This window comes from Pleurodeles waltl, chromosome 7, assembly GCF_031143425.1.
Source record: "Pleurodeles waltl isolate 20211129_DDA chromosome 7, aPleWal1.hap1.20221129, whole genome shotgun sequence".
NCBI classification, from domain to species: Eukaryota; Metazoa; Chordata; class Amphibia; order Caudata; family Salamandridae; genus Pleurodeles; species Pleurodeles waltl.
In genome coordinates, this window is record NC_090446.1 from 535,687,183 (window position 1) to 535,700,042 (window position 12,860).

General features: G+C 41.4%; 1 long non-coding RNA gene across 1 annotated transcript; it reads left to right on the plus strand.

Annotated features, from left to right (window-relative positions):
- The first annotated feature begins 3,020 nt into the window (after nt 1-3,020).
- Nucleotides 3,021-11,983, plus strand: LOC138247275 (uncharacterized). The gene is made up of 3 exons (XR_011194400.1): nt 3,021-3,119; nt 4,434-4,549; nt 10,440-11,983. It is a non-coding gene; the product is annotated as an uncharacterized lncRNA (long non-coding RNA).
- Nucleotides 11,984-12,860: the final 877 nt, after the last annotated feature.

A 12,860-nucleotide genomic window follows, 5' to 3' on the forward strand; every position in this document is an offset into this window, starting at 1 on the left:
CCACAGCTCCTGGATACAACCCTGTGTGATAAGCCGTGCTTTGCAAATCTAATGATTGATCAATTGGTCAAGACTTTTGTGGGACCATTCATCTTACTTTTGAGTAAATGACCGGTTGCTAGTTTGAGAAGAAAGTATCCAGATAAAATAAAAACATTTGAATTGCTACAGTAAGTGCTTATACAATAAGAGATATTATGGATGTGGACCTTCTGCTCACTTTGGGGGATATGGATCTCAACAACTTTGACAGACTAAATTTATTGGATGATTTAAAAATTGTTCAAGATCTAAATTGGATAGTGGCCTTAAACCTAAGTCCGTCTTCATTCCTAAATTACCCAGTAACAATGCCATAGAGGGTTTTGGGAGATTGGTCAAAGAAGATCTTAAAAAATTACAGAAACAGTTAAAATTAGGTCATTTTCAAAAATCACATAATGTTTCCAATTAACAGAGATTGGCCCTAAAGGAACTTGGCGACAATCACAACATAGTGATCAAGGAAGCGGACAAAGGGGGAAACATTGTAATTTTGGATAGAGCTGATTACATTAAAGAAATTGATAGACAACTAGCTGATAGTGGTGCATATTTTAGATTACAATGTAATCCTATCAAAGAGATTGTGGACAAGTTAGAGAAATTGTTATCATGGTGTAATAAGGGCCTAATTTCAGATCTAGAGTTCAAGTATATATTTAACCCCTATCCTACATCACCATGTATATATACTTTACCCAAATTACATAAAAGTACAACCTCACCACCAGGTAGACCCATAATATCGGGAATAGGAGCACCCACTGAAAGGCTCCCTGAATGTATTGACAGCTATTTGCAGCCCGTTGTGAAGAATATCCCCTCATACTTACAAGACACAAAGGATGTTCTCTTAAAGTTAGAGGATGTGATATGGACATCAGATATGACCTTGGTCACATTGGATGTATCCTCTTGATATACATGTATCCCTAGAGATAAGGGTTTACAAGCAGTGCAACACTATTTTTCTGGTAGATTGGCATCCCATTTGGAACATAATGAGATGCTTCTATGTATGATTAAATTCATATTGGAGAATAATGTCTTCATACATGAAGCACAATGGTTTAAACAGGCACAAGGAGTAGCCATGGGCTCACGGTTTTCCCCATCCTATGCAAATTTGTGTATGTTTTTTTTGGAGGTGATACATGTTTGGAAAGAGGGCCCCCCTGCCCTGACTGAAAATATATTTTTTGGGGGGAAGATACATTGATGATGTACTAATGATTTGGACCGGATCAGAACAACTATTGGTGGAATGATTATATTAACATCAACATTTTCAATATACAAATGACCTATGAATATAGTAAAAACAATGTTTGTTTTCTTGATTTGGATATATTTATCGAAGATAATAAGATTCATACGAAAATTCATCATAAACCAACAGCCTGTAATTCAATATCACATGCTGAAAATGCTCATCCCAAAAGTCAGATTTCAGCCATCCCTTTTGGGGGAGATGACTAGGTTAAAAAGAAATGGTGTGATTCAAATGTATGCAATATTGAATTGAACAACTTGAGAGAGAGGTTCATACAAAGAGGTTACTCTAAACGCACCATAGGGGTAGCAAGGAAAAAGATTGATCAAGTAAGTAGAACCACCCTATTGGGTCAACATGCTGAAACTCCAGATGGTTCATCATATAGAACAGCTAATTTCTGCACAGCCTATAGTCAGAACAGTCAAAGTATATATTGCGTTTTATGTAAACATTGGAATGTATTATAGACTGACAACACACTTGCTGGTTTACTTCCAGAGAGGTCGAGAATGATCCATAAAAGAGGCAAAACCATTAGGAATGAGGTGTGTAAACGTTTTTTACCTCCTGTAATGGAGCGCAAATTGACATGGCTCTCTGACAAAATTACTGGCTTCTACAGATGTGGCAATTGCAACATATGCAATCAGGCACTGCACAAAACTTCTTAATTTAGTTACAATGGCAGTGATAAATTCAAAATCTCCACTTTCATCAATTGTAATACTAAATTTGTGGTGTATATATTGGAATGTGCATGTGGGCAAATATATGTAGTCAGTACCATCAGGCCCTTAAAAGAACGAATTCAGGAGCATATCAGAGCTTTGAGAAATTATGATACAGCTTCACCAGTAGTACGACATATTAATGAAAAACATCCAAGCACAGAAGTCCCTTTAGTTAAATACATGGGCATAAATCATATTCCAATGAACCCTAGGGGTGGTAACAGGACACTTGACTTAAGAAAAAATGAAGCGAAATGGATTATTAAGTTAAGAACCATTGAAATGGGAATGAATCTGGATGATGAATTGTATCATTTTCTCTAATGTATGACCATTGTTCTCATCTGATAAATAAACACCAGATGTTATTCACTTCTGTGTAAACTTCGACATCAACAGGTTTGCACCTTTTGACTTATACACAGTATTGTCACCTAATGTCCTTCTTAGAGACACTTCTACTCTCTCTTTGTATGGGCACTTTCAACACATTTCGGCATGTAATTTGACACTGTCTTGTTCTATCCTAAAGTATATATATAAAGCTATACTAATATTTGCAGAAAGATTCTTTTTATGTAAAATTTTGGCTCTACATTTGGATATTTGAAAATAGCTGGAGTACCATTGGTATGTGGTAATGGTGTCTAGATTGGTATCCTCTCCTAAAACGACTCGATATATAATACAAAATTATTAGTTTTTTCATCAGTTGGTACACAAAGATGTCCGCCATGTGCTTGAGGCCGCCTTAGTCCCTTTTTTGTTTCTCTTAACATCGAGCAAGTACTGCTTTTAGATTTAGTAGTCTAACATATGTTTAGGACTTAAAGATGGCCGCCAGGTTTTTGCAAAACGGATAAGTCCTTTTTCTCTGTTCATAACATACTTTGCCACCTGAGAGTCCGATAATTGTATGACTCGCATTACGACTGGTTGCACGGCAACGCCGGGTTTCATTATTTAAGTCACTGGTTCTAACGCTCGGGCGAGACGCTCGTTTGCACTTTTTGGCGGCAGTACGGAGGGAAGAGAAAAAAACTGACTATGGATGCTGGCTACTGCTATAGGTAATATAATATTGGCGGTATGGGACAGTATGATGATATGATATATACTTATTATGTTAGAAAGTAAGTCGAGGTATAGGTGTGTTGGCATAGTTGTCTGTATTGGAATGCATTGTCTTTACTGATTAGACTTTGTCCGTTCTTTTGCTGTTTTAAGGGGGCATTATGGTTCAAGCCTAGAATATTACTGTGCTGGGAGCTTTTTCAACTATGAGGGTAATTATGGATCTGATGTTGGGATCCATGTATTAAGTTGTTATTGTTTTTGATTGGAATTGGTTTGTGTCTGACTTTAGGGGCTTAATTGTTTTGATTGCAGGTTATAAGGGACATTCAGATTACGCTGTCTCCTAGTTCAGACCAGGAGGATGGAAGGAAGTTGTTAAAAATATGATGTGGGTCACAATTTGAAGACATTAAAAAAAACGAGTTATTTTGTTAAACCCAGGTCAGTATGGGTAATGTAACAGTTGACATCAACACATTTAGTCTTTGAAAGTAAAGGAGAGTAATGGAGCTTTTCTTTCCTTAATGGGTAGTCCCCACGGGGTGATATGAGGTCGAGTGCCATTTGAATGATCAAGGTATTTATTCAAAATAGATAGTACCTACACTCAGGTGTGTCATGGGGTTGAGCCGGACCCAATGAGTCTAGTTTTTTTGGGATTTTCAATTTACAGGTGCTACATGTTATACAAAACAATCTTCCCTTGATTTTTTTATCTCAATACTGGACTGGACTCAGGGTGTCTTATGTAAGTCTCACTCTCTAACAATACTTAATATTCTGTGGTAATGGATACATGGTGTTGGTCTTCTTTTGTCTTGATATTTATAGTTGTCACACTATAATTATGGTGATGGGTGGTGATTCTACTAATTTCTTTTTTTTTTTTAAATGAAGACTATATATTTTTACAAATGATGTATGTATGTGTTACAACGGAATGTTGTTTATCAGGATTTTCTCAGCCTTGAAGAAGTCCGGTTTGGACGAAACGCGTGTCGGCTGATGGCTTTTGTATTTTGTATTTTTTGTATTGCGTCTGTATATTTATGATATTTTTATGTGTTATATATAAAAAATTCTCTTATTTTCGTCGTCATTGTTTTTCATAAATATATTTTGTATGTATGTATACTTATTTTTTGTTTGTTATAGTATGATATTAGTACCAACACCATTATAAGAAATACTTCTGATGGTTTAATTTATGGTTTATTTCCAATTTGGCTTATAAGACAACACTTGTCTTTAAACTTTTGATACATTGAATTTCTTTAGTGTGTTCCACTAATGTTGTTTTTGTGTAGGATGGGGATTGTTCAGGTGCCACACAATTAAATTACTGAACCAGATGAGGGGCATCAGTTCTACAGACGGGTTCCCAGGACCTACCCTCGGGAAAGAACCTTACCCAGCTCACAAGGTAAAAGAGTTTACCCTGGTGTCTCTCAGAGTCCAAGATCTGACAGAACTAAAATTCTATATGCTCTCCTTCCACAAAGGGGGGAGGAGAAGGATCTGGGCAGAAGGAGAGGTTGTAGGGTTACAATAGAGAAGTATGAAACACAGGATGGATATGACAATCCTTAGGAAGTTCCAGTGGTAAGGTTGATTATCTTGGAACCTCTGTATGGACCCACATACAGTAGTTGTAAATTACAATTTCTTTCTAGGTGTAGGTTTTTTGTGTAGCTAAACAGAACTGATCTGGTACTATGTAAGATGCTGTTCCAGTCCTGTGATCATCAGATTACTCTGGCATTGCTAGTTTAGTCTGGTGCAGTTAAGGCTTGGCAGCAATCCAAGTCTTCTGGGGACATTCTTGATGGGTCTGTACTGCAGGGATTTTTATAATGCCCCTTGGCAAATCAAGTGGAAACACTTTAGGACAATAGCCAAAGAAACAATACACAGGGGATACCCCGGTGGCTGAGTGGGTGTTGTAAACAAGCTCAGCTAGTGGCAAAGCCTGAAACTAGTTACTTGTACAAGTAGTCAATAAGCATTACAAATATTGTTCAATAGACTCATTCTTACTTTCTGCCTGTCTGAGAGTGATAAGCTGAAGACAGTCAGTGATAGTTCTGCAGGGAAATGCAGACTCTTTGCCAGAATTGGGGGCCCTGATCAGAGATTATCACATAAGTCAATCCATGTACCAGACCTGCCAACTCACACGGTGACACCCTGTAACTGCTGATGTCCATTAGTCCATTAATGGGTGTAAAAACAAACCATGACATCGGCAGCAGCCTTGGCAAGCTTTTTTTTTTTTTTTTTTTTTTTTTTAGAGGAAGGGGTTTGGGGCCAGGGTGGGTGCTATAAGTGCCTCTTAAATACTTCCTCGGCATGAGGCCAAGCCTCCTCCAAGGCCTCACCCCCTCCACACATTATGAGGTTTTTGGTGAAGTTGACAGGTCTGATGTAGTGGTATTACCTGTTGAATGACTATGTCAACCAGATTCTTAGAGGTAGGAGTTCTTTAATGGGAAGAAGTGGGCCATTTTTGTAAGGGGTTCCAGGACTACTAAGATAGTGGAGTACCGAGAGATTGGTAGTAAGTCAGTAACAGAATCCATACTGATTGTGTGCTGTGGGTCTGGTTGGATGAGAAGCGGTATTATTAAGGCAGATGGCAATGTATTTGTTGATTTTTTTATGGGAACGGGTAGAACAAATCTACACAAAGTCTGCATGTCTCTAGATCAGCCCCCTACCAAAACCATCTTTTGCAATTTTGCTTTGTCTTAAAAAAAAAATCCCTGGGTGACCAGCTAGAGGGGAGGCTTGACACCAATGCACAACCTTGGTTATTAAATCAAGGGTGGAATGTACATTTGCTTCTCATTATAGAAGTAATCATTCTAAATAGAATGTGTACGAACTTGAAAGAATGTTTGGGGGTTTCCGTGAGTTAAATCTTCTCTAAGGTCTTTGAGGAAGTTTTCTAATTCATAACTACCAATAATCCTATTTTGTGGAAGAATAGTGTGATCATCCCCTGTGGTTACGTATTCTTCTGAGTCATTACCAATCAAGATAGGTCATCTGCCTTGCCTTGTTCAGTTCCTGGGCAACAAGTGATAATAAAATAAAATTCCTGAAACCAATGGACCAATCGCATATAACAGGGTGTGCAAGCTTTGGAAGATTTAAAGAATTGGAGATTTTGATGGTCTGAGTATATTGTAATTGTGTGACACACCCCAAGCAAGTATAGCCTCCATACTTGAAAGGCCAATTGTATTTCCAATGGTTTTTGCTCGGTGATTGTATAATTTTGTTTAGCTGGTAATTCATTTTTTTGGAAGAAGGCAATTAAATGCATGTGCCCTGTTTTTCGTTTCACTGGGAGAGGACACCACCCACTGCAACTTAGGAGGCATCATCCTCAACAAAATATGGTTGGATAGGATCTGCATGTTGTAGAATTGGTTCAGTGGGGAAACCTCTGATTCAGGAGTCCAAATAAAGGGGATTCCTTTCCTAAGTAGTTTTGTAATCAAATTGACTATCTTGGAAAAGTGTAAGATAAACCGTCAATAGAAATTTGCAGGAATTATTGGATTTCCTTAATAGTAGTGGGAAATGGACAATTAAGGGGGGCGATTATAAACACAAAAAAATCAACTTGGGAGGCATGAAAAATGCACTTGTCTAATTTGGTGAATCACTGGCAGTGGCGTAGCGTGGGGGGTGCAGGGGGGGCCGGCCGCACCGGGCGCAACATCTTGGAAGAGACTAAATCCACGGGTTAGGGGGCGCAAATTACTTGCCTTGCCCCGGGTTAGGGGGCGCAAATTACTTGCCTTGCCCCGGGTGCTGACAATCCACGCTACGCCACTGATCACTGGTGATCACGTAACTTTAGGATTAGGATATTATCTATATCTACCACAACAACACATCTTAAAAGTGGCAGGAAAGTTAGATAAGCCTGAAGATATCAAACATTATTTGTACAAGCCAAATTTAATCTGAAACACTGTCTTCCATTCATCCTCTTCTAAGACACGGATCAATGCGACAAAACTTCGAAGTGGCTGTAAAGTAGCGGCCTTTGTTTTATAGAAAACATCCTTAAATTTAAAATACTTTTTGGGCAAGTTATTGGCCTGTGAACCAGAGGCACAAAATTAAGGGGGACCCCAATTGGAAGTTTCTTGATAACAATGCTGCAGACAATTGTTCTTTCAACAAGAGTGGAATTCCCAAGGTTTTTGCCAGATTGAAATAAAAATAAAAATACATCTGGCAAATGAGTCCGATAGAATAAGGGGTCTTTTCCATACTTTAAATCACTAGGAATATTGAGATAGTGAAATGCTAAGGGAGGCGTTTAATAGTATTGGCCTAATATTTTGAGATCTGATGGATAGCTACAGTCCACTTCAACACTCTGTGAGGTTCCTAGTTTTCCAACAGAGAGTCTGGAACAACAGTGATAACTACTGTCATTGAGGGAGCTTAGTGAAGTGACCTCCCTTGCCACAGTTAAGACATAAATTAAGTTTATGCTATTTTTCTTTCTCCTCATTGGAGAGAGGACTTCAAACTCTTATTATTTGCATGGGGTCAGCTCCTTCAACAGGTTTTTTTTTCAATTAGTTCCTTTTTGTCTCCTTAAAAGAAAATGACTAAAGCTGCATCACCTTTTGCTTTTTTCACGTTTTCTTCCACCTAAGCAGTAATCAAGTTTCACCACCAGATCTATGAAGTCCGAATATTCCTCACAAGTATCAACAATTTGAAAGAGGATGTCTTTAACTGAGACCTCAATAAAGCAAGGATGTCAAGATGATTCAAATTCTGTTCTATACGTAAGTCCTTACTACCCTGTTGTAAACTAAGCATTACCATCAAGGTTAGAGATTACAAAAGCCATCATCTGGGAATGCATCCATCTACTCATGAACTAGAGCTAACCTTAGTTCATGAAGACACTGAACTTTGCAATATCCCAGTTTAAGCTTTCTGGAACTGAAAAGGGCCCAGGACATGAAGTTAGTAAGGTAAGTTTTACAGGTTGTTTATTGGTAGATTTGACTGTATCACCTTCACTAATATGACGGGATAACAGTGTTTGGTGTAATAGGAGAGTTTGCCTTATCTGGACTTTACCAAGAGCAAAATCCCAAAGGCCACTTCTTGGCTTGTATTTAATTAGGTTTGCTTACAATCTCTGATTTTCAAGTTTCATGGCCTGCTGTTTTGAATGCACAGTTGCCATTGCATTAGCTAACATTTCCAGAGAAGGGGCGGGGGATGAGTCGGCACTGCATAGATCAAATCTTGCTGGTTGAAATTGGCTCTCTGCTCCATCTTCCCTCGGGCAGAGTATCATTTCATGGGCTGGCTTTCTAACAAGTTTTTACACACCTGAAGTCCAGGAATCTGCAGGAGGAAAGACAGTTCCCCCAAACTCTAAAAGATCAATTCTGAACACACAGTAATAACATGAGTGTTGGTGACTAACCCTTAGGGGAGAAGGGGTTTGGGTAGTAGACAAGGTAAGGGAGAACACTGTAGGAAAGTACTTTCTTTTTATCATGGTTACCCCCACGTTTTGCCTACTTTCAGGATGCTTTGGCTGTTTTCACTGGGATCCTGCTAAGCAGGACACCAATGATTGTGCTTTCTCCACACCCCACAATTGGCATACTGGTGCCCCTTATAAGTCCCTAGTATATGGAACTTAGGTACCCAGGGCAATGGGGTACCAGGGGATCCCCATGGGCTGCAACATTTATTGTGCCATCCATGGGAGCCCATGCAAGATATGTTTGCAGGCCTGCCCTTGCAGCCTGCATGAAAAGGTGCATGCACCCTTTCACTACAAGTCACTGCACCAGGTCACTGTAAGTCACCCCTATGGTAGTCCTTCCTAGCCCAGAGGGCGGGGTGTAGGTACCTGTGTGTGAGGGTACCCCTGCATGAGCAGAGGTGCCTCTTCAAACTCCCGTTCCATTTCACTAGACTTCATAAATGTGCGGAAGCCATTTTACCAAGGTAGTGGACACTGTGTCCAGCTACATAATGGTAACTCTGAACCTGGTCATGTTTGGTATCAAACATGTCAGACTCATACTCCAATTCCATTGCCAGTATTGGTTGCATGATTCCATGCACTCTAGGGGTGCTCCTTAGAGGACCCCCAGCATTGCTTCTACCAGTTTTCTGGGGTTTCCAGGCAGCCCACGCTGCTGCCACCTCTCAGACAGGGTTCTCTCCTCCTGTTTGACTAGCTCAGGTCGAGGAAGACAGAACAAAGGATTTCCTGTGGGAGAGGGAAGTAACATCTTCTCCCTTGGAAATAGGTGTTACAAGGCATGGGAGGGATAGCCTCCCCAAGCCACTGGTTTGCTTTGAAGGGCACATTTGGTGCCCTCCTTGCATAAACCAGTTCGCACCAGCCCAGGGATCCCCTGTGCCTGATCTGGCATGAAATTGGACAGAGGAAAGGGGAGTGACCACTCCACTGTCTATCACCACCCCAGGGGTGGTCCTCAGAGCTCTTCCAGGTGGCTGCTGGATTGTGCCCTCTTGAAACCAAGATGTGCAGAGGCCCCTAGGAGCATCTGAGTGGCCAGGTCAGGAAGGTGACATCACAGCCCTCTCCTGATAGGTGGTCACCCTGCTAGGTGACCAAACCCCCTTCCTGGGCTATTTAGGGTCTCCATCTTGGGTGGGTCCTCAGATATGATGTGCAAGATTCCACTGGCACTGCTCTGCATTGTTTACCTCATTTTCTGGCCACTGGAACCACAACTGGACTCTTCAGGATCCAACAATCTGCAACTTCAGTGATGACTCCATTGTGCAGCATTGTTTCTCTGGCTCCTTCCTGCAACTGAAACATTTCCCAGGCTGTGAGGTCATGCACAATCCTATTCCTAATTATACAGTGGCTATCAGGGACCACACTGAGTTAACCTTGATGGGATAAACAAAGATCAAGTACATTCACCTCTTGACAGTAAAGACTCACAATTGCACACCTTAGTAAACTCTATTCAGGCATAGAGACTATTCTGAGGCTCTTCTGTTACTACACAAGTCAGTAGTTACCATTGTGGGGATGAGAGATCCTTAACAATAAAAAACTGTGCCCATCAATAATTTTGTGGAGCAATTCGAGTTACCCTTGAGTGAATCATAAATCTCTAGTTTGAGAAGTATCCAATTAAAATAAAAACCTCAGAGGCTTTTAGTTGCAACAATTGGTACAGCACACTGACTTTTGGGTTGTACGGAAAGTTTGTTTTTGCAGTTTTCTTGATTAATCATGCTTTCTTTTTTTTCTTTCTTTGCAGGTTTCAACATTGTGGAGGAGTAGAGGTAAGGGCGTTGACACCGGCATCGGGGATCCAGAAGCAGATACATGGGGCAAAAGAGGACAAGACCTTCCTGGAAGGGAACACAAAGCCAAGCAAGGTTGAAAGGAATTGATGTGGTATTTATAGTACCGCACCCAAGATTTGCCAGCAAATCTCACAAGAGTTTTAATATCTCACAGGACTAGACCTTTAGTGCATGGGAAGGAGGGTTGGTCCAGGGGTTCTGAAGCTGCTACACTGAAGGCACCATTGACCAGAGAGAGGAAGTCCAGGGGATCAGAAACTGTGGCATGAAAAGCACCAATAAGCATGGAGGGGGAGGCCAATGGATCAAGAGCAGTGGCATTGGTAAAAGGAAGAAAAGGAGTTTCCTCAAAGGGCCAGTGTCCTGCAATCCACATGCTGTAAAGTGCACCACAAGATCACAAAAGAGAGTAAGGCACCACATAAACTGACATAAAAGTGTACGTTTACCTTTGTGAATCAGGCCCAAAGTTTATGATTACCAGTATGAGAAGGAGGACAAAACCAAAATGTCTAAAGAGACTAGGACTTGCATGGCTAGGTGGACCAGGTCTAGGAGAACTAGGTTCATGAGGACTCAAACTATTTGGATCGGGACCAAGATGATCAGGCCCAGTGGGCAAAAAAGAGTGACATGAACAAGGACTTTGAAAATCAAGAATAAGAGGGACGGGGTGAGACCAGGGACCTTAACACCCATGCTCTAAGACAACCAGAAACAGAGGACCAAGGGGAACACAACCATGGGAATGAGGAAGATTACAGCAAAGAGAGCCAGGACAGGTGGACAAGGACAAGGAAAACTTTGGCGAGGAAGAAAAAGGGGATCAGGACAAGGGAGTTGAGGACCAGGCTGAGCACGGATAGGAGAATTAGGTCAGGATTGAGAGGAGGTTAAGGAACAGGATGACAAGGTTCAAGAGGCCCAGAACTATGAGAACCATGCCCAAGTGTAGATTCACAAGGGCAGGGGGCAGAGGAGCCAGGGGTGGAAGGATCAAGAACTTATCTGAATGGTCTAGGAAGGCCAAGAACACGAGAACCATTGCCAGTAGGAATTGGGGTTAGTATATCTAAATAAGATGACGGTGGCAGTAACAAGGATGCTTGAAGTACCAGGACTAGAGCAAAAAGTACTAGAAGGATCAGGACCAAGAGGACTGGCAACAGTCCTAGATGTGCAAGGAGGACCAGGATTTCCATGTCAGGGCCCAGAGCACCAAGTGGAGTAGAAAGATCAGGTTTTGGGGTACCAGGACTTGTGTAAAGAGGCTCATGGGAACCAAGATAGCTACAGCCAAGAAGACCAAGAGGGCTGGACCTGGATGGACAGGATGGTATGGACCTAAATTACCAGGCTCAGAAAGGTCTAAACGAAGAGAACCAGCATTAAGAGAACCTGATCCAATGAGTGCAGTGCCAGAAGGACTATGAGGACAAGGGCCAGGAGAGCGAGGATGAGCCAAATCAGGAGGATAGGGACTAAGAGGGCCAGTCCTAAGAGAACCAGTACACAAGAATGAAGGACACCACCAGTGTCTGGTGCACCAGGAATCAAATGGGTCAGTGTGATTAAAAGGACCTAGTCAAGTGGATAAGGGTCAAGCAGGTCAGAAGAGAAAAAGGAAAGCTAGTAGAAATGGGTCTGGAAGGACCAGGATGGTCAGAAGGACTAGGACCAAGAGGACTAGTAATACAAAAATCCAAACAAGGAAGATTAGCAGCAAGAGGGTCAAGTCCACTGGGCACAAAATCAAAAAGAGAGTAAGGACTGTAAGGGCCAGGAATAGGAAGGCTAGTGCTAGGCGGACCAGCCACAGGGTGTTGGAAAATGGCCTCTTTGAAGGGTCATCTCAAACATTTTTCCTTCCTCCTCTTCTTTTTCTGACCTCATGTTTGCTAACTTTAGGACTCTGGACACTTTACCACTACTAACCAGTGCTAAAGTGCATATGCTTTCTCTCTAAAAAACATGGTAACATTGGCTCATACCCAATTGGCATATTTAATGTACTTGTAAGTCCCTAGTAAAGTGCACTACATGTGCCCAGGGCCTGTAAATTAAATACTACTGGTGGGCTTGCAGCACTGATTGTGCCATCCACATTAGTAGCCCCTTAACCGTGTCTCAGGCCTGCCATTGCATGGCCTGTGTCTGCAGTTTCACTGCCACTTCGACTTGCCATTTAAAACTACTTGCCAAGCCATAAAGCCCCCCTTTTCTTCATATAAATCACCCCTAAGTTAGGAACTAGGTAACCAATAGGGCAGGGTGCGATGTAGGTAAGAGGCAGGACATGTATCTATGGTCCAGATGTAGCAAAATCCAATTTTGCGACTTGCAAATTGCGAGTCTGAGCGACTCGCAATTTG